Below are 13,590 nucleotides of genomic sequence, written 5' to 3' on the forward strand. Positions count from 1 at the left end.
CCATTCCTGTGACACTAGTTATGGATTCGGATGCTTTACTTCTGGTTTACTGTATCCCTCTGACCTTCTTATTGACGATGAAACACAGAAATTGCATCGGAATTAAATACTAAAGACACAATGCCGACTTAAGTACAAGACGACTGACTTTTCTTACTGCCTTTATATTGAACCATTCCTGTGACACTAGTTATAGATTCCGATGCTTCACTTCAGGTTTACTGTATCCCTCTGATCTTCTTATTGACGATGAAACACAGAAATTGCATCGGAATTAAATACAAAAGGCACAAAGCCGACTTAAGTACAAGAGGACAGATCCTTCTTAACGTCTATGTTTTGAAACATTCCTGTGACAGTAGTTATAGATTGCGATGCTTCACTTCAGGTTTGCTTTATCCCTCTGACCTTCTTATTGACGATGAAACACAGCATTTGCATCGGAATTAAATACAAAAGGCACAATGCCGACTTAAGTACAAGAAGACTGACTCTTCCTATTGTCTATGTTTTGAACCATTCCTGTTACACTAGTTATAGATTCCGATGCTTCACTTCAGGTTTACTGTATCCCTTGGACCTTCTTATTGACGATGAAACACAGAAATTGCATCGGAATTAAATACAAAAGGCACAATGCCGATTTAAGTGCATGAAGACCGACTCTTTCTACTGACTATGCTTTGAACCATTCCTGTGACACTTGTTATAGATTCCGATGCTTCACTTCAGGTTTACTGTATCCCTTGGACCTTCTTCGTGACGATGAAACACAGAAATTGCATCGGAATTAAATACAAAAGGCACAATGCCGACTTAAGGACAAGAAGGCTAACTCTTCTTACTGACAATGTTTTGAACCATTCCTGTGACACTAGCTATAGATTCCGATGCTTCACTTCAGGTTTACTGTATCCCTCTGACCTTCGTATTGACGATGAAACACAGAAATTGCATCGGAATTAAATACAAAAGGCACAATGCCGACTTAAGTACAAGAAGACTAACTCTTCTTACTGTCTATATTTTGAACTATTCCTGTGACACTAGTTATAGATTCCGATGCTTCACTCCAGGTTTACTGTATCCCTTGGACCTTCTTATTGACAATGAAACACAGAAATTGCATCGGAATTAAATAGAAAAGGCACAATGCCGATTTAAGTACAAGAGGACTGACTCTTCCTACTGTCAATGTTTTGAACCATTCCTGTGACACTAGTTATAGATTCCGGTGCTTCACTCCAGGTTTACTGTTTCCCTTGGACCTTCTTATTGACGATGAAACACAGAAATTGCATCAGAATTAAATAGAAAAGGCACAATGCCGACTTAAGTACAAGAAGACTGACGCTTCTTACTGACTATGATTTTGAACCAATACTGTGACACTAGTTATAGATTCCGATGCTTCACTTCAGGTTTACTGTATCCCTTGGACCTTCTTATTGACGATGAAACACAGATATTGCATCGGAATGAAATAGAAAAGGCACAATGCCGACTTAAGTACATGAAGACTGACTCTTCTTACTGTCTATGCTTTGAACCATTCCTGTGACAGTAGTTACACATTCCGATTCTTCACTCCAGGTTTACTGTATCCCTTGGTCCTTCTTATTGACGATGAAACACAGAAATTGCATCGGAATTAAGTACAAAAGGCACAATGCCGACTTAAGTACAGGAAGACTGACTCTTCTTACTGACTATGTTTTGAACCATTCTCGTGCCACTAGTTATAGATTCCGATGCTTCACTTCAGGTTTACTGTATCCCTTAAACCTTCTTATTGTCGATGAAACACAGAATTTGCATCGGAATTAAATACAAAATGCACAATGCCGACTTAAGTACAAGAAGACTGACTCTTCTTACTGAGTATGTTTGAACCATTCCTGTGTCACTAGTTATAGATTCCGATGCTTCACTTAAGGTTTACTGTATACCTAGGACCTTATAATTAACGATGAAACACAGAGATTGCATCGGAATTAAATAGAAAAGGCACAATGCCGACTTAAGTACAAGAAGGCTGCCTGTTCTTACTGTCTATGTTTTGAACCATTTCTGTGACACTAGTTACAGATTGCGATGCTTCACTTCAGGTTTACTGTGTCCCTTGGACCTTCTTATTGACGATGAAACACAGAAATTGCATCGGATATAAATACAAAAGGCACAATACCGACTTAAGTACAAGAAGACTGACGCTTCTTACTGACTATGTTTTTGAACCATTCCTGTGACACTAGTTATAGATTCAGATGCTTCACTTCAGGTTTACTGTATCCCTTGGACCTTCTTATTGACGATGAAACACAGATATTGCATCGGAATGAAATAGAAAAGGCACAATGCCGACTTAAGTACAAGAAGGCTGCCTCTTTTTACTGTCTAAGTTTTGAACCATTTCTGTGACACTAGTTACAGATTGCGATACTTCACTTCAGTTTACTGTCTCCCTTGGACCTTCTTATTGACGATGAAACACAGAAATTGCATCGGAATTAAATACAAAGGGCAAAATGCCGACTTAAGTACACGAAGACTGACGTTTCTTACTGCCTATGTTTTGAACAATTCCTGTGACACTAGTTATAGATTCCGATGCTACACTCCACGTTTACTGTATCCCTTGGACCTTCTTATTGACGATGAAACACAGAAATTGCATCGGAATTAAATACAAAAGGCACAATGCCGACTTAAGTACAAGAAGACTGACTCTTCTTACTGTCTATGCTTTGAACCATTCCTGTGACAGTAGTTACACATTCCGATTCTTCACTCCAGTTTTACTGTATCCCTTGGTCCTTCTTATTGACGATGAAACACAGAAATTGCATCGGAATTAAATACAAAAGGCACAATGCCGACTTAAGTACAAAAAGACTGACTCTTCTTACTGACTATGTTTTGAACCATTCCGGTGACACAAGTCATAGATTCCGATGCTTCACTTCAGGTTTACTGTATCCCTTGGACCTGCTTATTGACGATGAAACACAGAAATTGCATCGGAATTAAATACAAAAGGCACAATGCCGACTTAAGTACAAGAAGACTGACTCTTCTTACTGTCTATGCTTTGAACCATTCCTGTGACAGTAGTTACACATTCCGATTCTTCACTCCAGGTTTACTGTATCCCTTGGTCCTTCTTATTGACGATGAAACACAGAAATTGCATCGGAATTAAATACAAAAGGCACAATGCCGACTTAAGTACAAGAAGACTGACTCTTCTTACTGACTATGTTTTGAACCATTCCGGAGACACTAGTCATAGATTCCGATGCTTCACTTCAAGGTTACTGTGTCCCTTGGACCTTCTTATTGACGATGAAACACAGAAATTGCATCGGAATTAAATACAAGGGGCAAAATGCCGACTTAAGTACACGAAGGCTGACGTTTCTTACTGACTATGTTTTGAACCATTCCTGTGTCACTAGTTATAGATTCCGATGCTTCACTTCAGGTTTACTGTATACCTTGGACTTTCTAATTGACGATGAAATACAGAAATTGCATCGGAATTAAATAGAAAAGGCACAATGACGACTTAAGTACAAGAAGACTGACTCTTCTTACTCTCTATGTTTTGAACCATTTCTGTGACACTAGTTATAGATTCCGATGCTCCACTTCAGGCTTACTGTCTCCCTTGGTCCTTCTTATTGACGATGAAACACAGAAATTGCATCGGAATTAAATACAAAAGGCACAATACCGACTTAAGTACAAGAAGACTGACTCTTCTTACTGTCTATGCTTTGAACCATTCCTGTGACACTAGTTATAGATTCCGATGCTTCACTTCAGGTTTACTGTATCTCTCTGATCTTCTTATTGACGATGAATCACAGAAATTGCATCGGAATTAAATACAAAAGGCACAATGCCGACTTAAGTACAAGAAGACCGACTCTTCTTACTGTCTATGTTTTGAACCATTCCTGTGACACTAGTTATAGATTCCGATGCTTCACTTCAGGCTTACTGTATCCCTTGGACCTTCTTATTGACGATGAAACACAGAAATTGCATCGGAATTAAACACAAATGCACAATGCCGACTTAAGTACAAATAGACTGACTCTTCTTACTGACTATGTTTTGAACCATTCCTGTGACACTGGTTATAGATTCTTATGCTTCACTTCAGGTTTACTGTACCCCTCTGACCTTCTTATTGACGATGAAACACAGAATTGCATCGGAATTAAATACAAAAGGCACAATGCCGACTTAAGGACAAGAAGACTGACTCTTTTTACTGACTATGTTTTGAACCATTCCTGTGACACTAGTTATGGATTCGGATGCTTTACTTCTGGTTTACTGTATCCCTCTGACCTTCTTATTGACGATGAAACACAGAAATTGCATCGGAATTAAATACTAAAGACACAATGCCGACTTAAGTACAAGACGACTGACTTTTCTTACTGCCTTTATATTGAACCATTCCTGTGACACTAGTTATAGATTCCGATGCTTCACTTCAGGTTTACTGTATCCCTCTGATCTTCTTATTGACGATGAAACACAGAAATTGCATCGGAATTAAATACAAAAGGCACAAAGCCGACTTAAGTACAAGAGGACAGATCCTTCTTAACGTCTATGTTTTGAAACATTCCTGTGACAGTAGTTATTGATTGCGATGCTTCACTTCAGGTTTGCTGTATCCCTCTGACCTTCTTATTGACGATGAAACACAGCATTTGCATCGGAATTAAATACAAAAGGCACAATGCCGACTTAAGTACAAGAAAACTGACTCTTCCCATTGTCTATGTTTTGAACCATTCCTGTTACACTAGTTATAGATTCCGATGCTACACTCCACGTTTACTGTATCCCTTGGACCTTCTTATTGACGATGAAACACAGAAATTGCATCGGAATTAAATACAAAAGGCACAATGCCGACTTAAGTACAAGAAGACTGACTCTTCTTACTGTCTATGCTTCGAACCATTCCTGTGACAGTAGTTACACATTCCGATTCTTCACTCCAGGTTTACTGTATCCCTTGGTCCTTCTTATTGACGATGAAACACAGAAATTGCATCGGAATTAAATACAAAAGGCACAATGCCGACTTAAGTACAAGAAGACTGACTCTTCTTACTGACTATGTTTTGAACCATTCCGGTGACACTAGTCATAGATTCCGATGCTTCACTTCAAGGTTACTGTGTCCCTTGGACCTTCTTATTGACGATGAAACACAGAAATGGCATCGGAATTAAATACAAAGGGCAAAATGCCGACTTAAGTACACGAAGACTGACGTTTCTTACTGACTATGTTTTGAACCATTCCTGTGTCACTAGTTATAGATTCCGATGCTTCACTTCAGGTTTACTGTATACCTTGGACTTTCTAATTGACGATGAAATACAGAAATTGCATCGGAATTAAATAGAAAAGGCACAATGACGACTTAAGTACAAGAAGACTGACTCTTCTTACTCTCTATGTTTTGAACCATTTCTGTGACACTAGTTATAGATTCCGATGCTCCACTTCAGGCTTACTGTCTCCCTTGGTCCTTCTTATTGACGATGAAACACAGAAATTGCATCGGAATTAAATACAAAAGGCACAATACCGACTTAAGTACAAGAAGACTGACTCTTCTTACTGTCTATGGTTTGAACCATTCCTGTGACACTAGTTATAGATTCCGATGCTTCACTTCAGGTTTACTGTATCTCTCTGATCTTCTTATTGACGATGAATCACAGAAATTGCATCGGAATTAAATACAAAAGGCACAATGCCGACTTAAGTACAAGAAGACCGACTCTTCTTACTGTCTATGTTTTGAACCATTCCTGTGACACTAGTTATAGAATCCGATGCTTCACTTCAGGCTTACTGTATCCCTTGGACCTTCTTATTGACGATGAAACACAGAAATTGCATCGGAATTAAACACAAATGCACAATGCCGACTTAAGTACAAATAGACTGACTCTTCTTACTGACTATGTTTTGAACCATTCCTGTGACACTGGTTATAGATTCTTATGCTTCACTTCAGGTTTACTGTACCCCTCTGACCTTCTTATTGACGATGAAACACAGAATTGCATCGGAATTAAATACAAAAGGCACAATGCCGACTTAAGGACAAGAAGACTGACTCTTTTTACTGACTATGTTTTGAACCATTCCTGTGACACTAGTTATGGATTCGGATGCTTTACTTCTGGTTTACTGTATCCCTCTGACCTTCTTATTGACGATGAAACACAGAAATTGCATCGGAATTAAATACTAAAGACACAATGCCGACTTAAGTACAAGACGACTGACTTTTCTTACTGCCTTTATATTGAACCATTCCTGTGACACTAGTTATAGATTCCGATGCTTCACTTCAGGTTTACTGTATCCCTCTGATCTTCTTATTGACGATGAAACACAGAAATTGCATCGGAATTAAATACAAAAGGCACAAAGCCGACTTAAGTACAAGAGGACAGATCCTTCTTAACGTCTATGTTTTGAAACATTCCTGTGACAGTAGTTATTGATTGCGATGCTTCACTTCAGGTTTGCTGTATCCCTCTGACCTTCTTATTGACGATGAAACACAGCATTTGCATCGGAATTAAATACAAAAGGCACAATGCCGACTTAAGTACAAGAAGACTGACTCTTCCTATTGTCTATGTTTTGAACCATTCCTGTTACACTAGTTATAGATTCCGATGCTTCACTTCAGGTTTACTGTATCCCTTGGACCTTCTTATTGACGATGAAACACAGAAATTGCATCGGAATTAAATACAAAAGGCACAATGCCGATTTAAGTGCATGAAGACCGACTCTTTCTACTGACTATGCTTTGAACCATTCCTGTGACACTTGTTATAGATTCCGATGCTTCACTTCAGGTTTACTGTATCCCTTGGACCTTCTTCGTGACGATGAAACACAGAAATTGCATCGGAATTAAATACAAAAGGCACAATGCCGACTTAAGGACAAGAAGGCTTACTCTTCTTACTGACAATGTTTTGAACTATTCCTGTGACACTAGCTATAGATTCCGATGCTTCACTTCAGGTTTACTGTATCCCTCTGACCTTCGTATTGACGATGAAACACAGAAATTGCATCGGAATTAAATACAAAAGGCACAATGCCGACTTAAGTACAAGAAGACTAACTCTTCTTACTGTCTATATTTTGAACTATTCCTGTGACATTAGTTATAGATTCCGATGCTTCACTCCAGGTTTACTGTATCCCTTGGACCTTCTTATTGACAATGAAACACAGAAATTGCATCGGAATTAAATAGAAAAGGCACAATGCCGATTTAAGTACAAGAGGACTGACTCTTCCTACTGTCAATGTTTTGAACCATTCCTGTGACACTAGTTATAGATTCCGGTGCTTCACTCCAGGTTTACTGTTTCCCTTGGACCTTCTTATTGACGATGAAACACAGAAATTGCATCAGAATTAAATAGAAAAGGCACAATGCCGTCTTAAGTACAAGAAGACTGACGCTTCTTACTGACTATGATTTTGAACCAATACTGTGACACTAGTTATAGATTCCGATACTTCACTTCAGGTTTACTGTATCCCTTGGACCTTCTTATTGACGATGAAACACAGATATTGCATTGGAATGAAATAGAAAAGGCACAATGCCGACTTAAGTACAAGAAGACTGACTCTTCTTACTGTTTATGATTGAATCATTCTTGTGACACTAGTTATAGATTCCGATGCTTCACTTCAGGTTTACTGTATCCCTCTGACCTTCCTATAGACGATGAAACACAGAAATTGCATCCGAATTAGATACAAAAGGCACAATATCGACTTAAGTACAAGAAGACTGACTCTTCCTACTGTCTATGTTTTGAACCATTCCTGTGACACTAGTTATAGATTTCGATGCTACACTTCAGGTTTACTGTATCCCTCTGACCTTATTGACGATGAAACACAGAAATTGCATCGGAATTAAATACAAAAGGCACAATGCCGACTTAAGTACAGGAAGACTGACTCTTCTTACTGACTATGTTTTGAACCATTCTCGTGACACTAGTTATAGATTCCGATGCTTCACTTCAGGTTTACTGTATCCCTTAAACCTTCTTATTGTCGATGAAACACAGAAATTGCATCGGAATTAAATACAAAATGCACAATGCCGACTTAAGTACAAGAAGACTGACTCTTCTTACTGAGTATGTTTGAACCATTCCTGTGTCACTAGTTATAGATTCCGATGCTTCACTTCAGGTTTACTGTATACCATGGACCTTATAATTCACGATGAAACACAGAGATTGCATCGGAATTAAATATAAAAGGCACAATGCCGACTTAAGTACAAGAAGGCTGCCTGTTCTTACTGTCAATGTTTTGAACCATTTCTGTGACACTAGTTACAGATTGCGATGCTTCACTTCAGGTTTTGCTGTGTCCCTTGGACCTTCTTATTGACGATGAAACACAGAAATTGCATCGGATTTAAATACAAAAGGCACAATACCGACTTAAGTACAAGAAGACTGACTCTTCTTACAGTCTATGTTTTGAACCATTCCTGTGACACTAGTTATAGATTCCGATGCTTCACTTCAGGCTTACTGTATCCCTTGGACCTTCTTATTGACGATGAAACACAGAAATTGGATCAGAATTAAATAGAAAAGGAACAATGCCGACTTAAGTACAAGAAGACTGACGCTTCTTACTGACTATGTTTTTCAACCATTCCTGTGACACTAGTTATAGATTCCGGTGCTTCACTCCAGGTTTACTGTTTCCCTTGGACCTTCTTATTGACGATGAAACACAGAAATTTCATCGGAATTAAATACAAAAGGCACAATGCCGACTTAAGTACAAGAAGACTGACCCTTCTTACTGACTATGTTTGAACCATTCCTGTGTCACTAGTTATAGATTCCGATGCTTCACTTCAGGTTTACTGTATACCTTGGACCTTGTAATTGACGATGAAACACAGAGATTGCATCGGAATTAAATAGAAAAGGGACAATGCCGACTTAAGTACACGAATGCTGCCTCTTTTTACTGTCTATGTTTTGAACCATTTCTGTGACACTAGTTATAGATTGCGATGCTTCACTTCAGGTTTACTGTCTCCCCTGGACCTTCTTATTGACGATGAAACACAGAACTTGCATCGGAATTAAATACAAAAGGCACAATACCGACTTAAGTACAAGAAGACTGACTCTTCTTACTGTCTATGTTTTGAACCATTCCTGTGACACTAGTTATAGATTCCGATGCTTCACTTCAGGTATACTGTATCCCTATGATCTTCTTATTGACGATGAAACACAAAAATTGCTTCGGAATTAAATACAAAAGGCACAATCCCGACTTAAGTACAAGAGGACTGATCCTTCTTACTGTCTATGTTTTGAACCATTTCTGTGACACTAGTTATAGATTCCGATGCTCCACTTCAGGCTTACTGTCTCCCTTGGTCCTTCTTATTGACGATGAAACACAGAAATTGCATCGGAATTAAATACAAAAGGCACAATACCGACTTAAGTACAAGAAGACTGACTCTTCTTACTGTCTATGTTTTGAACCATTCCTGTGACACTAGTTATAGATTCCGATGCTTCACTTCAGGTTTACTGTATCTCTCTGATCTTCTTATTGACGATGAATCACAGAAATTGCATCGGAATTAAATACAAAAGGCACAATGCCGACTTAAGTACAAGAAGACCGACTCTTCTTACTGTCTATGTTTTGAACCATTCCTGTGACACTAGTTATAGAATCCGATGCTTCACTTCAGGCTTACTGTATCCCTTGGACCTTCTTATTGACGATGAAACACAGAAATTGCATCGGAATTAAACACAAATGCACAATGCCGACTTAAGTACAAATAGACTGACTCTTCTTACTGACTATGTTTTGAACCATTCCTGTGACACTGGTTATAGATTCTTATGCTTCACTTCAGGTTTACTGTACCCCTCTGACCTTCTTATTGACGATGAAACACAGAATTGCATCGGAATTAAATACAAAAGGCACAATGCCGACTTAAGGACAAGAAGACTGACTCTTTTTACTGACTATGTTTTGAACCATTCCTGTGACACTAGTTATGGATTCGGATGCTTTACTTCTGGTTTACTGTATCCCTCTGACCTTCTTATTGACGATGAAACACAGAAATTGCATCGGAATTAAATACTAAAGACACAATGCCGACTTAAGTACAAGACGACTGACTTTTCTTACTGCCTTTATATTGAACCATTCCTGTGACACTAGTTATAGATTCCGATGCTTCACTTCAGGTTTACTGTATCCCTCTGATCTTCTTATTGACGATGAAACACAGAAATTGCATCGGAATTAAATACAAAAGGCACAAAGCCGACTTAAGTACAAGAGGACAGATCCTTCTTAACGTCTATGTTTTGAAACATTCCTGTGACAGTAGTTATTGATTGCGATGCTTCACTTCAGGTTTGCTGTATCCCTCTGACCTTCTTATTGACGATGAAACACAGCATTTGCATCGGAATTAAATACAAAAGGCACAATGCCGACTTAAGTACAAGAAGACTGACTCTTCCTATTGTCTATGTTTTGAACCATTCCTGTTACACTAGTTATAGATTCCGATGCTTCACTTCAGGTTTACTGTATCCCTTGGACCTTCTTATTGATGATGAAACACAGAAATTGCATCGGAATTAAATACAAAAGGCACAATGCCGATTTAAGTGCATGAAGACCGACTCTTTCTACTGACTATGCTTTGAACCATTCCTGTGACACTTGTTATAGATTCCGATGCTTCACTTCAGGTTTACTGTATCCCTTGGACCTTCTTCGTGACGATGAAACACAGAAATTGCATCGGAATTAAATACAAAAGGCACAATGCCGACTTAAGGACAAGAAGGCTTACTCTTCTTACTGACAATGTTTTGAACTATTCCTGTGACACTAGCTATAGATTCCGATGCTTCACTTCAGGTTTACTGTATCCCTCTGACCTTCGTATTGACGATGAAACACAGAAATTGCATCGGAATTAAATACAAAAGGCACAATGCCGACTTAAGTACAAGAAGACTAACTCTTCTTACTGTCTATATTTTGAACTATTCCTGTGACACTAGTTATAGATTCCGATGCTTCACTCCAGGTTTACTGTATCCCTTGGACCTTCTTATTGACAATGAAACACAGAAATTGCATCGGAATTAAATAGAAAAGGCACAATGCCGATTTAAGTACAAGAGGACTGACTCTTCCTACTGTCAATGTTTTGAACCATTCCTGTGACACTAGTTATAGATTCCGGTGCTTCACTCCAGGTTTACTGTTTCCCTTGGACCTTCTTATTGACGATGAAACACAGAAATTGCATCAGAATTAAATAGAAAAGGCACAATGCCGACTTAAGTACAAGAAGACTGACGCTTCTTACTGACTATGATTTTGAACCAATACTGTGACACTAGTTATAGATTCCGATACTTCACTTCAGGTTTACTGTATCCCTTGGACCTTCTTATTGACGATGAAACACAGATATTGCATTGGAATGAAATAGAAAAGGCACAATGCCGACTTAAGTACAAGAAGACTGACTCTTCTTACTGTTTATGATTGAATCATTCTTGTGACACTAGTTATAGATTCCGATGCTTCACTTCAGGTTTACTGTATCCCTCTGACCTTCCTATAGACGATGAAACACAGAAATTGCATCCGAATTAGATACAAAAGGCACAATATCGACTTAAGTACAAGAAGACTGACTCTTCCTACTGTCTATGTTTTGAACCATTCCTGTGACACTAGTTATAGATTTCGATGCTACACTTCAGGTTTACTGTATCCCTCTGACCTTATTGACGATGAAACACAGAAATTGCATCGGAATTAAATACAAAAGGCACAATGCCGACTTAAGTACAGGAAGACTGACTCTTCTTACTGACTATGTTTTGAACCATTCTCGTGACACTAGTTATAGATTCCGATGCTTCACTTCAGGTTTACTGTATCCCTTAAACCTTCTTATTGTCGATGAAACACAGAAATTGCATCGGAATTAAATACAAAATGCACAATGCCGACTTAAGTACAAGAAGACTGACTCTTCTTACTGAGTATGTTTGAACCATTCCTGTGTCACTAGTTATAGATTCCGATGCTTCACTTCAGGTTTACTGTATACCATGGACCTTATAATTCACGATGAAACACAGAGATTGCATCGGAATTAAATATAAAAGGCACAATGCCGACTTAAGTACAAGAAGGCTGCCTGTTCTTACTGTCAATGTTTTGAACCATTTCTGTGACACTAGTTACAGATTGCGATGCTTCACTTCAGGTTTTACTGTGTCCCTTGGACCTTCTTATTGACGATGAAACACAGAAATTGCATCGGATTTAAATACAAAAGGCACAATACCGACTTAAGTACAAGAAGACTGACTCTTCTTACAGTCTATGTTTTGAACCATTCCTGTGACACTAGTTATAGATTCCGATGCTTCACTTCAGGCTTACTGTATCCCTTGGACCTTCTTATTGACGATGAAACACAGAAATTGGATCAGAATTAAATAGAAAAGGAACAATGCCGACTTAAGTACAAGAAGACTGACGCTTCTTACTGACTATGTTTTTCAACCATTCCTATGACACTAGTTATAGATTCCGGTGCTTCACTCCAGGTTTACTGTTTCCCTTGCACCTTCTTATTGACGATGAAACACAGAAATTTCATCGGAATTAAATACAAAAGGCACAATGCCGACTTAAGTACAAGAAGACTGACCCTTCTTACTGACTATGTTTGAACCATTCCTGTGTCACTAGTTATAGATTCCGATGCTTCACTTCAGGTTTACTGTATACCTTGGACCTTGTAATTGACGATGAAACACAGAGATTGCATCGGAATTAAATAGAAAAGGGACAATGCCGACTTAAGTACACGAATGCTGCCTCTTTTTACTGTCTATGTTTTGAACCATTTCTGTGACACTAGTTATAGATTGCGATGCTTCACTTCAGGTTTACTGTCTCCCCTGGACCTTCTTATTGACGATGAAACACAGAACTTGCATCGGAATTAAATACAAAAGGCACAATACCGACTTAAGTACAAGAAGACTGACTCTTCTTACTGTCTATGTTTTGAACCATTCCTGTGACACTAGTTATAGATTCCGATGCTTCACTTCAGGTATACTGTATTCCTATGATCTTCTTATTGACGATGAAACACAAAAATTGCTTCGGAATTAAATACAAAAGGCACAATCCCGACTTAAGTACAAGAGGACTGATCCTTCTTACTGTCTATGTTTTGAACCATTCCTGAGACACTAGTTATAGATTCTGATGCTTCACTTCAGGTTTACTGTAACACTCTGACCTTCTTATTGACGATGAAACACAGAAATTGCATCGGAATTAAATACAAAAGGCACAATGCAGACTTATGTACAATAAGACTGACTCTTCTTACTGTCTATGTTTTGAACCATTCCTGTGACA

The sequence above is a fragment of the Schistocerca serialis genome, chromosome 9 (assembly GCF_023864345.2).
Source record: "Schistocerca serialis cubense isolate TAMUIC-IGC-003099 chromosome 9, iqSchSeri2.2, whole genome shotgun sequence".
In the NCBI taxonomy this organism is placed as follows: domain Eukaryota; kingdom Metazoa; phylum Arthropoda; class Insecta; order Orthoptera; family Acrididae; genus Schistocerca; species Schistocerca serialis.